The following is an 11278-nucleotide window of genomic DNA, read 5'->3' on the forward strand; positions in this document are numbered from 1 at the left end:
GAGGTTGAGGGTCGGAGGCTGCCGCCGCCGTGGAGACGACGGAACCCGGTGCCGCGGGAGGGGTAAGCGAAGGGGGTACAGGGGCAGGGACGTATCTACTCGCAGGGGGTCGACGGGGCCCGCGCCCAGGAGGCGTCTATAAATTTCTAAACTTAATAAATACCTAATGGCCAGACCTGCTTTGTAGCATAGCGCTCTGTGGATTTTACTTTACTGTAAAGGTAGCGAAACTCTTCCACCTCCATCTCGCTCGCTACCTCTCTCACCCCGTTCGCTTCGTCGTCTCCTCTTTTTCGTTCTTTCGCTCAACCTTGGGTTTCTCGATATCCTGAAACTTTCACGAACGAAATTTCGTACGGCCGTACGTATCTTTTCGTCGCGCGGTACTCGACCCGTGTACGTGAGAGAGGAGCGGTACGTCTAGGAAACGTGGATCGCGAGCCGAACGCTCGTTAATACGATTCAGACGTGGGTCAAAAAGAAACGGCGTCGCTCCCCGCTTTGAACCTTTAAAAGATCTGTCGCGACCGCCGTAACGATGTCATATTTCCTTTGGGTGAAAAAGCGGAAAAATGCTAAACGCGCGGGGGCCTTCCGTCCACCTTGACTCTCGGGAGTAGGGTCAATAAAAATCAGGCGAGCGCGAATGAAGAAGAAGAAGAAGAAGAAGAAGAAGGAAAGGAACATTAGTTGGCATTATCGCAACAACCGAGGCACGGTCGAATTCCTGGAAAAAGAATGCAGGCACCGTAGCATGTATTACGATACTACACGGAGCACGGACTCCCATTGTTGCACCGAGTAATATAAACAATTGGCCCTGTCCATCTCCCGGTTTCCGGCCGTCACTCGGAAGCCCCGACATTTTTATGGATCGCGGCTCCGTGCCCACCCGCTTCCTCCTCTCTCTCTCTCTCCTCGGCTGCCTGCGCGGCCGACTGCCTACCACGAGTTTCTTCTTTCTTAAGACCTCCGCGAGCCTGAATATTAATGCGATTCTCAGTTTACATATTCCCCTCCACCCACGGCGTGTATCCGAACCGCACGACAAAATCCGCCGAGATTTCGAACTCCGGGGCTCGCTTTAATCGAATCTCGTTATTCATTATTCACCGATTCCTAAAAACCTTCAGGAAATTAGTCGAGAGTCAACGCTCGTTCCAATTCTCTCTTTCCTCGTTTCGACTAAATCTCAATCGTTTACTCGTTGCATTATAAATACGCCGTGAGTTTTCATACAAGATAGAACGTCCGTAATATCGATGAAGAAATACATAGAATCGTACCGTTCTACAGATACAATTTTTCTATAAACGCGGACCCGGTATAAAAATGTCCAAGCCGAAGTTTATGGAATGAATAAATATAAAAACTCGCTAGGCGAGCCGATAAGTTCTAATATTCGATTCAGTTTCCTCGTAGTTTATTCTTATTAGATGGAATTCGCGGACGTTAATAAATTGTAGAGAGACTCGAAGGAGAACAAAAAAACAGCGTGCCTCGAGCGAGGTGGAAAAACGACTAAACAAGCAGGAAAGGAATTATTCCCAGTCTTGAATTTCACATTTTTCTTCCCAGCATCCACTCTCCCGATGGTATCTAGCACTGTGAACAAGGACTAGGCGAGCCTCGCTCGAGCTAACTACCATAATTAATTTAACAATACATATTAAAGCAACCTTGCGATATTGCTTGGCCGATATCTATTTCCCACATCTATGAATATATCAATAGAAATCCGCCAGCTGTTTCCAACAAATTTATTACGTATCTATGCTCTAACGTATGCTAAACCGTATAAATATTCTGCGACCGTGTCGCGGTACACTTTTTTTACGTCGCAACTTGTGCAACGTTACGGTAATTGCATGCACCCCCGTTCATAAATGATTTAAACGATGTCCCGTGGCAAATTTTCCTGGAAATTATTTCTATATATTTCGAAACTATTCATGATTCTATTATCGCGTGATCAACATTAATTTTGTGAGACAATCAGCAGTCGAAAGTCCTCCGAGTCGGAGGGCGTACTTTGCCCTATTGTTGTTAACTATTACGGAGTGGGTGGCAGTTTAATTACAAAGTACAGGCTAACACATATCCATTTGCGGGTGATACGGTGCTCCCGGTAAACGCGTGTGTGTTCGACGATAATTAATTCCCGGTTCCGCAACCCGTTCGAGGACACGTAACGCGGAACGCTCTATCGAAAGATCTCTTCCCATCTCGTCCATCGCAAATCGAAGCTGCGGTATCGATCTACGGAACAGGCGCGTTCGTTCCCCGGATACCTCTCCAAGGTTTCGTCTCGGACAGCCTAAAATGTAGAATGCGCGTACGCCTCGGCAGCCCGACGGCATGTAATCCACCCTCGCCAAATTTATACCGGGTGTACCATTTCACCATCGACGTAGATTTTTAACGTTCGCGGTTTTATTAAAATGCATATATGAAAATGCATTTGCAATGTGAATTCGACCAATGCGGTTGTACCAACTATCGTAACGACCATTATACGAAACGTAATATCAATTATTACATGAATCATCGAATAAGAAAAAATTCTTTGAGTATTTCGAAGGTTGGTCGGATCGTTGGAATCTGGATTGATTTATCGACGATCGAGGGGTGGAGGCGGGAAAAACGGGTTTCGATCCGCGATCTCCGGTGTTTTCTTTTAGTCCGGTCGTTCCCGCGGCTACGAGTCAATCACGGAGTATACACGGGTATACGCGCATTGCCGTGGAACAGGCTGCGGCATACATTAATCACCGATGCTAATGGTATCATAGCTAGCATAGCTGTTTCGTACACCCTCGAATACGGCGAATACGGCGGATGGAAAAAGAGAGACGGAACGAACCACATAAAACGGGTGCGTGCACCCGACCGGACCTTTCCTTCGCGCTTATTGGCTTTAAATAAATTATGGATAATTGAAACGGTCCCCGCAACAAATTCATTTCGCGGTCTCTTATAAGTAGCTTGCCCATTTCTATGTAGAACATCGTTCTTCAAAAACTAATTCTACATCTCTTTTATTCATTAGAAGTAATTATCTACATTCTAGTCGTCGTTCTGTTGTATATTTTGCAAGACTCTTACTTATTCTTTCACGTTACACGCATTCTTTATTCTCTGTAAATCTATTCTTCTGTAATCTGTAAATCAGACCTTTATATAAACGCATCGGATCTGTGATCTACTTAGAAACTCAATAGAAGATGGAAATTGGACACTTTTCATCTGAACGGGAACGGTCTTTGTTTCGGTTCGGGTTCTGATTTGGAGAGGCAACACGAGGGGGAATGAGTTGTAAAATCTTGAGCGCAAACATTTTGAAGAATCCTGGTCGATGGGGGAGAGAACGCGTGTATGGGTGAGGGAAATGGACAAGAGAAGAGAAAGTCAGAAGGGCGCAATGGCTGCTCTCTCGAGGGGTGGAACGTTCCGTGTTTCGAGGAGGCACGGGCAGAGATGGATGCGGAGGTGGTTGCAGAGGCGGACTCGCGGGGGGATTGTAGGAGGTTGTACGATGAGGAAGGTAGCGACGGAGGTGGTGGTGGCGGCGAACGAAGAGAAGGGAACGGGGTTCGTCCTATCAATCACGGTATTATTATCGAGTCCGTGATTAGCAAGGCATGCTAACGATATCTCTGGCCGGAGGCAGAGGGCAACGCTAGGCCGTTGTGCTTTCGCGTACGCTCGCTCCCGTGTGCTCGCTCGCCTGCGCGCGTGCGTGTGTCTATGTGTGTACGCATCGTTCGCTTCGATGCGTGGCCGCTCGTGTGGGTGAATGCGTGTGCCGCGCGCGTATTTCTCTGTACGGCAGCGTACGAGGCTAGGCACGGCGCGTTGTGTGCGGATTGGTGTTGGCCGCAATGCAACTGGAGTGGCCGCGATGCGATTCCAGAGTAGTACGGAGTGTACCGTGTATACTGCCGTTGCTGACGCTGATGCTAGTGGTGGTGATTTCAACGACGATGGTGGAGGAGCCCGGGATGGGAAGGGAGGGAAAGGGAAACGAGTGGGCCGGGGAGGAACGGAGAAAGCGGAGCCTGACCAGCTAGGGAGCAAGGCAAATGGATAACGATGAGCCGTTGCTACTAGTATATACCTTGCTTACCTGCCTAGCTGCCGTCTGCCCGCTGCTGGCTACTAACTATACCGCTACTAGTTTCGCTACCACCCTACCAGCTAGGACGTCGCCGTTCCGTTCCATTGCTTACCGCGCCATTTACATTCTGACGAGATTGTCGAATTTCGAACGATTCAACAATTCCTTCTTCTCGTACAGTAAATCGTTCTCCAGTTATTTATATATAAACGATGGGGTAGGAAAATCTCATGCGAGACATTGATTGAAGTTCAAGTTTCAACCGAGGGAATTTAAAAGAGTGGCGGTCCAGTTTCGGAGTCGCAGGGAATCCAGACAATAGTAGTCAGACGTAGCTTACGTTTACGACGCTACGTATCGATTCGGAGTATAGTTTTTGAAATAACGTAACACGTGGAAATTACGAAGAGTATGATGTCTTTTTTTATAATTAACGATTTTATAGCATTTCTACAAACGCCGAAACGATACATTTATTATTAATACAGAAATTTCTATTCCTATACTGAAGTATGCTACCGTTCCTCGCACTACGTGACTATTCGAACGTGGTCCGGTCTACTCGCCGGTTGTAACGTAAGTGCATGGAACGAGGGATCGAGGGACGGTGGGGTAAGATCGATGATCAAAATGGAGTGTGAAATCTCTCATCGATGGGTGTAATGATCGTTCCCGGACTCGCTCTTGGTCGGTCGGTCGGTTGGTTGGTCGGTCGGGCCTGTCTCTGGCGTGCGGCCGATATTCGGGTTATACGGATCGCTCGCAATGCGATTCGCGGCTAAACGCGTTACGGGGAACGTAATTTAGTCCCGGTTGCATAGCCCGTCGTGTTCGTGCGCGCGTGTGCAACCTCGGCAATGTGTTTTTCCCGTGTACGTGCACGTACCCTCTCTTTCCTTCGCGCACGGCTACGTTCTCGCTCCCGCAAACCCTCTTCCGCGTCGGTATAATATTCGCGAATGCACAGGGAGTCAACGCGGCGGCCGAATTCACGAGGGACGGTGGCACGCGGGGCGGGGTGCAGGGTGTCGCACAGGCGGCAGGTAATGATATTTCGCGCCCATTATGAAATATTCGAAATGATTTGCCGGGATTGTGCATTTTGATTTGACGTACATATCCGCGTAACGCGCGCTGATCCTCGCGCGACATCCTCGGCCTGCCGATCGGTCCAACGCCAGCCCTCTTTCATTCCACCTTTACTCCATTATTTTTTTCCTCTATCGTTCATACCACGAGTTTCAAACCATAAAACAAATAAAATTGAAGCGATCCTTTAGTGCATCCTTTTAGTGGAACAAAATTCGACCGTTGAGACCTTTTTAATTCTTTTTTTTTAATCATTATTCATTTGTTATTAATTTGCAACGGGTAATGGGTTAAGGTCGAGCAAGTAGCAAGTTTGCATTTATGTTCAAAACGTTCGATGAGATCTGGTGAAATACTAATCCCCGGTGTATCGTTAATACCGTATTTGATACGCGAGAACAAGGCAATAAATATTTAAAGTGCTAAAACATATATATAATGATAATGTCATTATACTGCAATTCACCTGTGGATAGCAACTAATTTAAATTGCAATTTCGTGCATAGGATATCGTCCTCTTCAACTTTTAAAGACAGTTGACCCCATGATATAAATTAATTGTCTTTTCGGTTCATCAGAAGATTTTATATCGAAGCTCGACGAATCATGTTTTGACAAATCGCGATTCTTATCGATTCACCCTGTTAATGTCAACGTAATTATACTGTGATACACGGGAATGTAACTAATGTAATGTATAATTAGTTGCATACAGAATTCAGCTTTAACATGTATAAATGTTTATGATTGCTCGTTGGGCATTTATGATTTAAGAATTTGTTCGTACGCAAGGTGGAGACGAGCTCGCGAAGCCGACGGGGAAGCGTAAAAGTCGTGATTCGATAATCAGAATTAGAGTAGCGAACGGGATGGGGAGAACGAGCGAAAGGGGTGAAGACAAGCTAGAGAGAATAGATCGGAGGTAGTTGGTTTAAATTCGCTTCTGGTACCACAAACATGCATAATGCAGCCAGGCGGCGCGTGTAAACGCGTGAACGCCGGGCGGTGCCAACCGCTAAATACAAAAATCCCCAACCACCTGTGAAGCGAGCCGCGCCGCGTCCGGTGTGCCCGCCGGTGGGTGTGCGTGCGTTTCCTGTTCCTGTGTTTTTGTTGTCGGTGTACCGCTCGCGTATCGCCGAGAGGTGAGTGTGCGCGCGGTACGCTTCCAAGTTAATTACAGCATAATTGCGGTCGACATTTTGTTGTTCGTCGCAGTTGTCGGCCGGCTGACCCGTGGATCGCTTTCGGATTTTCGCGCTCGCCAAATTCTTGCGATATCACGCGCGCTTATTAGCATTGCCCGTCGCGATTTACCGATTTCGAGCCGGCCTCCCAAATTATTCCCGCCATATTCCATACTTGCATTCCTTTTTTTTCTCCCATCGATACCGTAGACCGGGACCGGGTCCAATGACTTCTCCCTGGGGGTCACGCGTTTCCACAATTAAAACGATCACAGTCGATTCTCTCCGTCCTGCCTCCTAACTTCAAATTCAACGTATCCTTTTATCGTACGAATCTATTCGTCTGGTCTCGAGCGAAGTTTGTCAGGGAATCGCGTTCGAAGAGGGCCCGTAGCGAAAAACGTTGAGAACCCTACACGCTCCCCTGTGATCGCGCTGTACGAATTACCGCGCGCAGCCTCCGGTGCGCGACTTTTCCTTTGTCGCGTAACCGCGAAACGCAAGATTCGAGAGATGCTCGAAGCGGGATCGAGCGAACGGCGTCGCGGTCGAGGTCGAAGTACCCTTTCGGATGCTTGGCAAGACCGGATGATGCGTGGAACGATACACACGGCGGAGGAACAGACGCGAGAAAAGAAGGGAGGCGGAGAGAAACGCGGAAGAGAAAGCATATGCGAGAAGATAATGGGTGAAAGGGCCGGGGGAACAGGGGCGGGGGGAGGCGGGGAGGGCTGCAGACGGGAGGCTCGTCGAGAGAAAGACGAGTAGAGATGGAAACGAGGAGGAGGTGTAGATGGGCACAAAAGCACGAGATATTCAACCCTATCGGATCGTATATATCTGGCGCACCCTCCCACCCCATAAATTGATGCCAATGTACCTACGTGGCCCCGGCACGTTATACGTCTGAATATTACGCACACTCGGCCCTATGGACATCGGGGGGGTGGCGAGAGGGTGGCCGCGGGTGGGACTAGGGTAACAGGGAGCAGGAGGAAGAGGAACAGGAAGAGGAAGGAGGGAGAGAAGGTAGAGGAGGATGAGAGGTCGAGGAGGGGTGCAACAGCCAGCAGCCGCGTACCTACACGAGTCGCGCACCATACCTCGGTTATACCGTATAGAACACAATTAAGTAAATGAGCACGGGTTGCGCGCGCTATAGATACCCTCTATTATGTGTATTGATCTCTAGCACGGACTCCAGTTATACGTAATACGTGTTTTGTCATTTGCGCGTTCGTACGTATCTGCCGATCCGACCTGCCCCCGTCCCTACGTCGGCCATCCGCCCCCCTATTTTTTTTTCCTGCGCGAGCGTGCAAGTGCACGGAACGAACCTTTTGAGGATCGAACCAAATCACGGGCAACCGATACGCCTGCTTTGCGTTACGCAATGCAGCGCTCTACTTATTCTCTGCTGCCTCCGGGATCCGCGTGGATTGGCAACGAGAACGGGATTGTACTCGGTTTTCGGAAACTCCAGTCATCCCTCTTCCGAACCAGAGATAATTTGCCTTCGTTCCCTCTCTCAATACGATTCTTCCAGTTACGCACTATTGTTCCTTGCCTGACAGCTAGCTCGTAACTCTCGTCAGACATCGTAAAACGCACCAATGAGACTCTACAAGAATATCAAGGAGCCAATTAAAATTTGTAATATTTTATTGAAATTATTCATGAGATCCTCGACGATTTTGAAATACTCGCCAGGCTTTTCAATATACGATTGCCAGCGTCTTAATGAATGAAACATTGCCAAGTCTCGATTTTCTATCGGTTCATTCGAACAATTTGTTGCGTTGTTTCTTGCCAGCGGATCGATGCGTGCATTGTACACGGTATAGCCAACGCGACCCGTCAACAGGAAACGGGAAGATAGTTATCTAGCGGCTAGGTAAAAACGGCGAGAGGGGCGGAGAGTGGTGCGACCGCGCGTAGACGCCATAGTTATTTATTTTCCCGAGGCTGATTATAATATTACGCAAGCCCGCCGGTATGCGTAATGCGGATGCAAATGCGGACGGAGGATCTAGCCGCGGCGACTCGGCAAATCTTCGAACCGTATTTTATTCATAAGCCCTGTCCACCTGCTCGTCGGAGATCGACTCGGCTCGATTCGACGATAATACATTCGCGGTTCAAACGGAGTCGAGAAAGACGAAGGGACCGGGCGAAAGAGGAACAACGGAGCCACGCATCGGCAAAAACAGAATCTCCGGCCACGTTCCGCGACACGTGACGACGGTAAAAGGCATTATGCATTCTAAGGTTCGTTCGATCCCGATTAGAAACGTGCAAAACGATCCTCGATAGGATCACGAAAAAGATGCCTGACGAATATCAATTACGAAAATCGAAATGCATTTTTTAAACTGATCTCATGAACGTGTCGTTTTGGATAAGAATCAGCGATTCGCACGATCTCGAGATATTCGGAGTCCGTTCACGAACAAAACGCGTCCGTAGGACCCGGCGAAGCGTGTCACGCGGAAGGGGGAAACGAATTTCGCGTCGGAAGTATAGTCGAACATTTATGTAAATTTCGCGGCGGAGCGATGCAACCAAGATGCAACCGAAGCTAATAACGGAAACGCAGCCTCGTAAAAATGAGAGTTAATTTATGCCGGCCGGGAGTATCTGTTACCTCGACGGAACACGCGTTACAAGTATTATGCAGAGCGAATCAATAAGAATAATCGTATGAAATAATTCATCCTTTCCCGTATACATTAAAAGATATGGTATATGAATTCTGTATTTGCCGAAGCTCGTTGAATTAATGCGTCCTATTCTTCGGGAACGGTGCCAATGTTTTTTTAATAGAATCGCTAAACATTAGATTATTTCGAATAACAATTTTTATTACGATGTTGATTCACCTCGTATTGAAATACGATGTATAATTTTGCCGTCGCGCATTATGCGTGGATCGCGCGATCCACGCATCTAATTCGATACGTAGACGGATAAAGATATTATTCTTTTGCCTACGTAACGTCGATTCCTTTAATGACGGGAACTCGGACTCGGCGTCACGAGAAAATCTTGCTTAATTCGTACATTGCATGGAATACCGGTTATAACGATAAAGACATTATACTTACTATTACGGGCGGCCGGCCGCGTAGAACCGCATCATGAAAGAGCGCTATCGTGTACCGATTTCCTTCGGAACTTGTGTACGTCCCAGGCGTATTCGCAAACAGTCGGTCCCGCGTACATGCACACACAGCACCGCGTTCACCGTCGTCGTCGCGTGTATGGGATGCGCTTACGTAACCCGTTCCAAAGACACGTGCATCGGACACGGACGAGTAGCGTGCACTCCTCCTCGCCTGCCCGCTTATGCGCTCTTTCGCATAACGATATATTATTTATATAAGCGGAGCTGTCCGGGCAAATCGTTCTACTCTTGCAAATTACCAGCGTATACCGCTAACGCGAATAATAGACCTCGTTCGCATCGAAATTTTCCAAAACTAACTTCAATTCCCTCGTCTCGACTGTTTTTTCCACATCTGACTCATTGAATTCTGGAGTTCAAACAAATCGTGCCGCGTGTCCCTCTCCTCGTCTACAAGCATTGACTTTTTTTTTTTTTATCGTTGTTTCAGTTTGTTAATTGATCAATATTGGATATGATTTTATTGCATCTGTTCGTATCCTATAAATTGCATCAGCTTCTGCAGGTGCAGAAGATTCGGAAACGCTGTTAACAAACTAAAATTGCATAATCGAAGACAATGTCTCGCAATCAGTTTCGATTAACCCGTTGATGTCCGGTCTTGTACCTCGCGTTTAACACGCAGTATTAATGTAAATTATCTTACTGATTCATTCGATCGACAATCTGACATCCTCGGACATTCTAAATAATATAAATACTAGCAGCACAATTTCATAATTTATCATCTGTTATATGATTTATCGTGTCGTTCCAATTATATGGAATTGACACGATCTTCGATGACGCACTAGTCAGACTTTTTGATAGACAGCAATCGTTTGAAAATATTGTTCAGGATTCATCGTACGATTCGTTATGTGATCCATTACATGGTTACAACGTGATGTGCAATCGAGATGATCCTCGATGGTGCACTGGCCGGGCTTTTCGCTAGACAGCGATCGGTCGTAAAAGTTGTGTAAATTTTTTAAAGAAGGAAAGAGTTTCGCGATCGTTGATGGAGAGCCGCGAAGCGGATCGCGAGCGCATTCCCCCACGGCTGTCCCTTTGCCGGAAGTGTTCGACCTCGCGCGTCGTAACGTTATTTTCTGATTTCCCATTCATGGTCTACCGTTTAGTTTCGATTTGCCGCTTCGTTACGACGCCCGGAGATTTACACGGCCAGATAGGATTGTTGCGGGGCGAACGTTCGCCCCGCGTCTCCTCTTTCGTTTCGAATACCCTCTTCCCATCCACTGCATCCTCCTTGCACCGCCTACCGGTAACCCACACCTCCCATCTTTTATATAACTGTCTTTCGTCACCGGCCGCGATCTCTCCCGGATATCTCGCCCCGAAATCGCTTTTTTTCTTCTTCCATCCTGATCTTTCCCGATAAGCGCGCGGCTAGTTTGCATTTAAGACGAGGCGGGATGAAACGGCAGTAAAAAATCGATGATAACTTTTCCATTAAAAACGATCGTAAGAAACAATTAAATTCAATCGTTTTATGAACGCGTTAAGGATGTATTGGCTATACAATCAATCCTAAAAGTTTATGCACTTTAGAAACACATTTTTTAAAAAGAAATCAGACGTCGGAAGAACATTGCTGATAATAAACAACAAAAAAAAATTTTCGATTTTTCCGAGATTTTTCCAAGGGGTACCCCTTCAATTTCTTCCAAATTTTCGTTTTTGGTCAATAACTCCCAAAC

General features: G+C 47.3%; 1 protein-coding gene and 1 long non-coding RNA gene across 7 annotated transcripts in view; one reads left to right on the top strand and one right to left on the bottom strand.

Moving 5' to 3' along the window:
- LOC108629663 (protein bric-a-brac 1) overlaps positions 1-11278 on the top strand; it is a 182981-nt gene that overhangs the window by 26252 nt on the left and 145451 nt on the right. The gene's annotated exons all lie outside the window — the stretch shown is intronic.
- Positions 4132-9677, bottom strand: LOC113464885 (uncharacterized). Its single transcript, XR_003389755.1, has 3 exons — positions 9499-9677; positions 7732-8015; positions 4132-6631 (listed from the first exon to the last, which is right to left on the bottom strand). It is a non-coding gene; the product is annotated as an uncharacterized LOC113464885 (long non-coding RNA).

This window comes from Ceratina calcarata, unplaced genomic scaffold, assembly GCF_001652005.2.
Source record: "Ceratina calcarata isolate Rehan_Ccalc_2016 unplaced genomic scaffold, ASM165200v1 scaffold579.2, whole genome shotgun sequence".
Classification (NCBI taxonomy): Eukaryota; Metazoa; Arthropoda; class Insecta; order Hymenoptera; family Apidae; genus Ceratina; species Ceratina calcarata.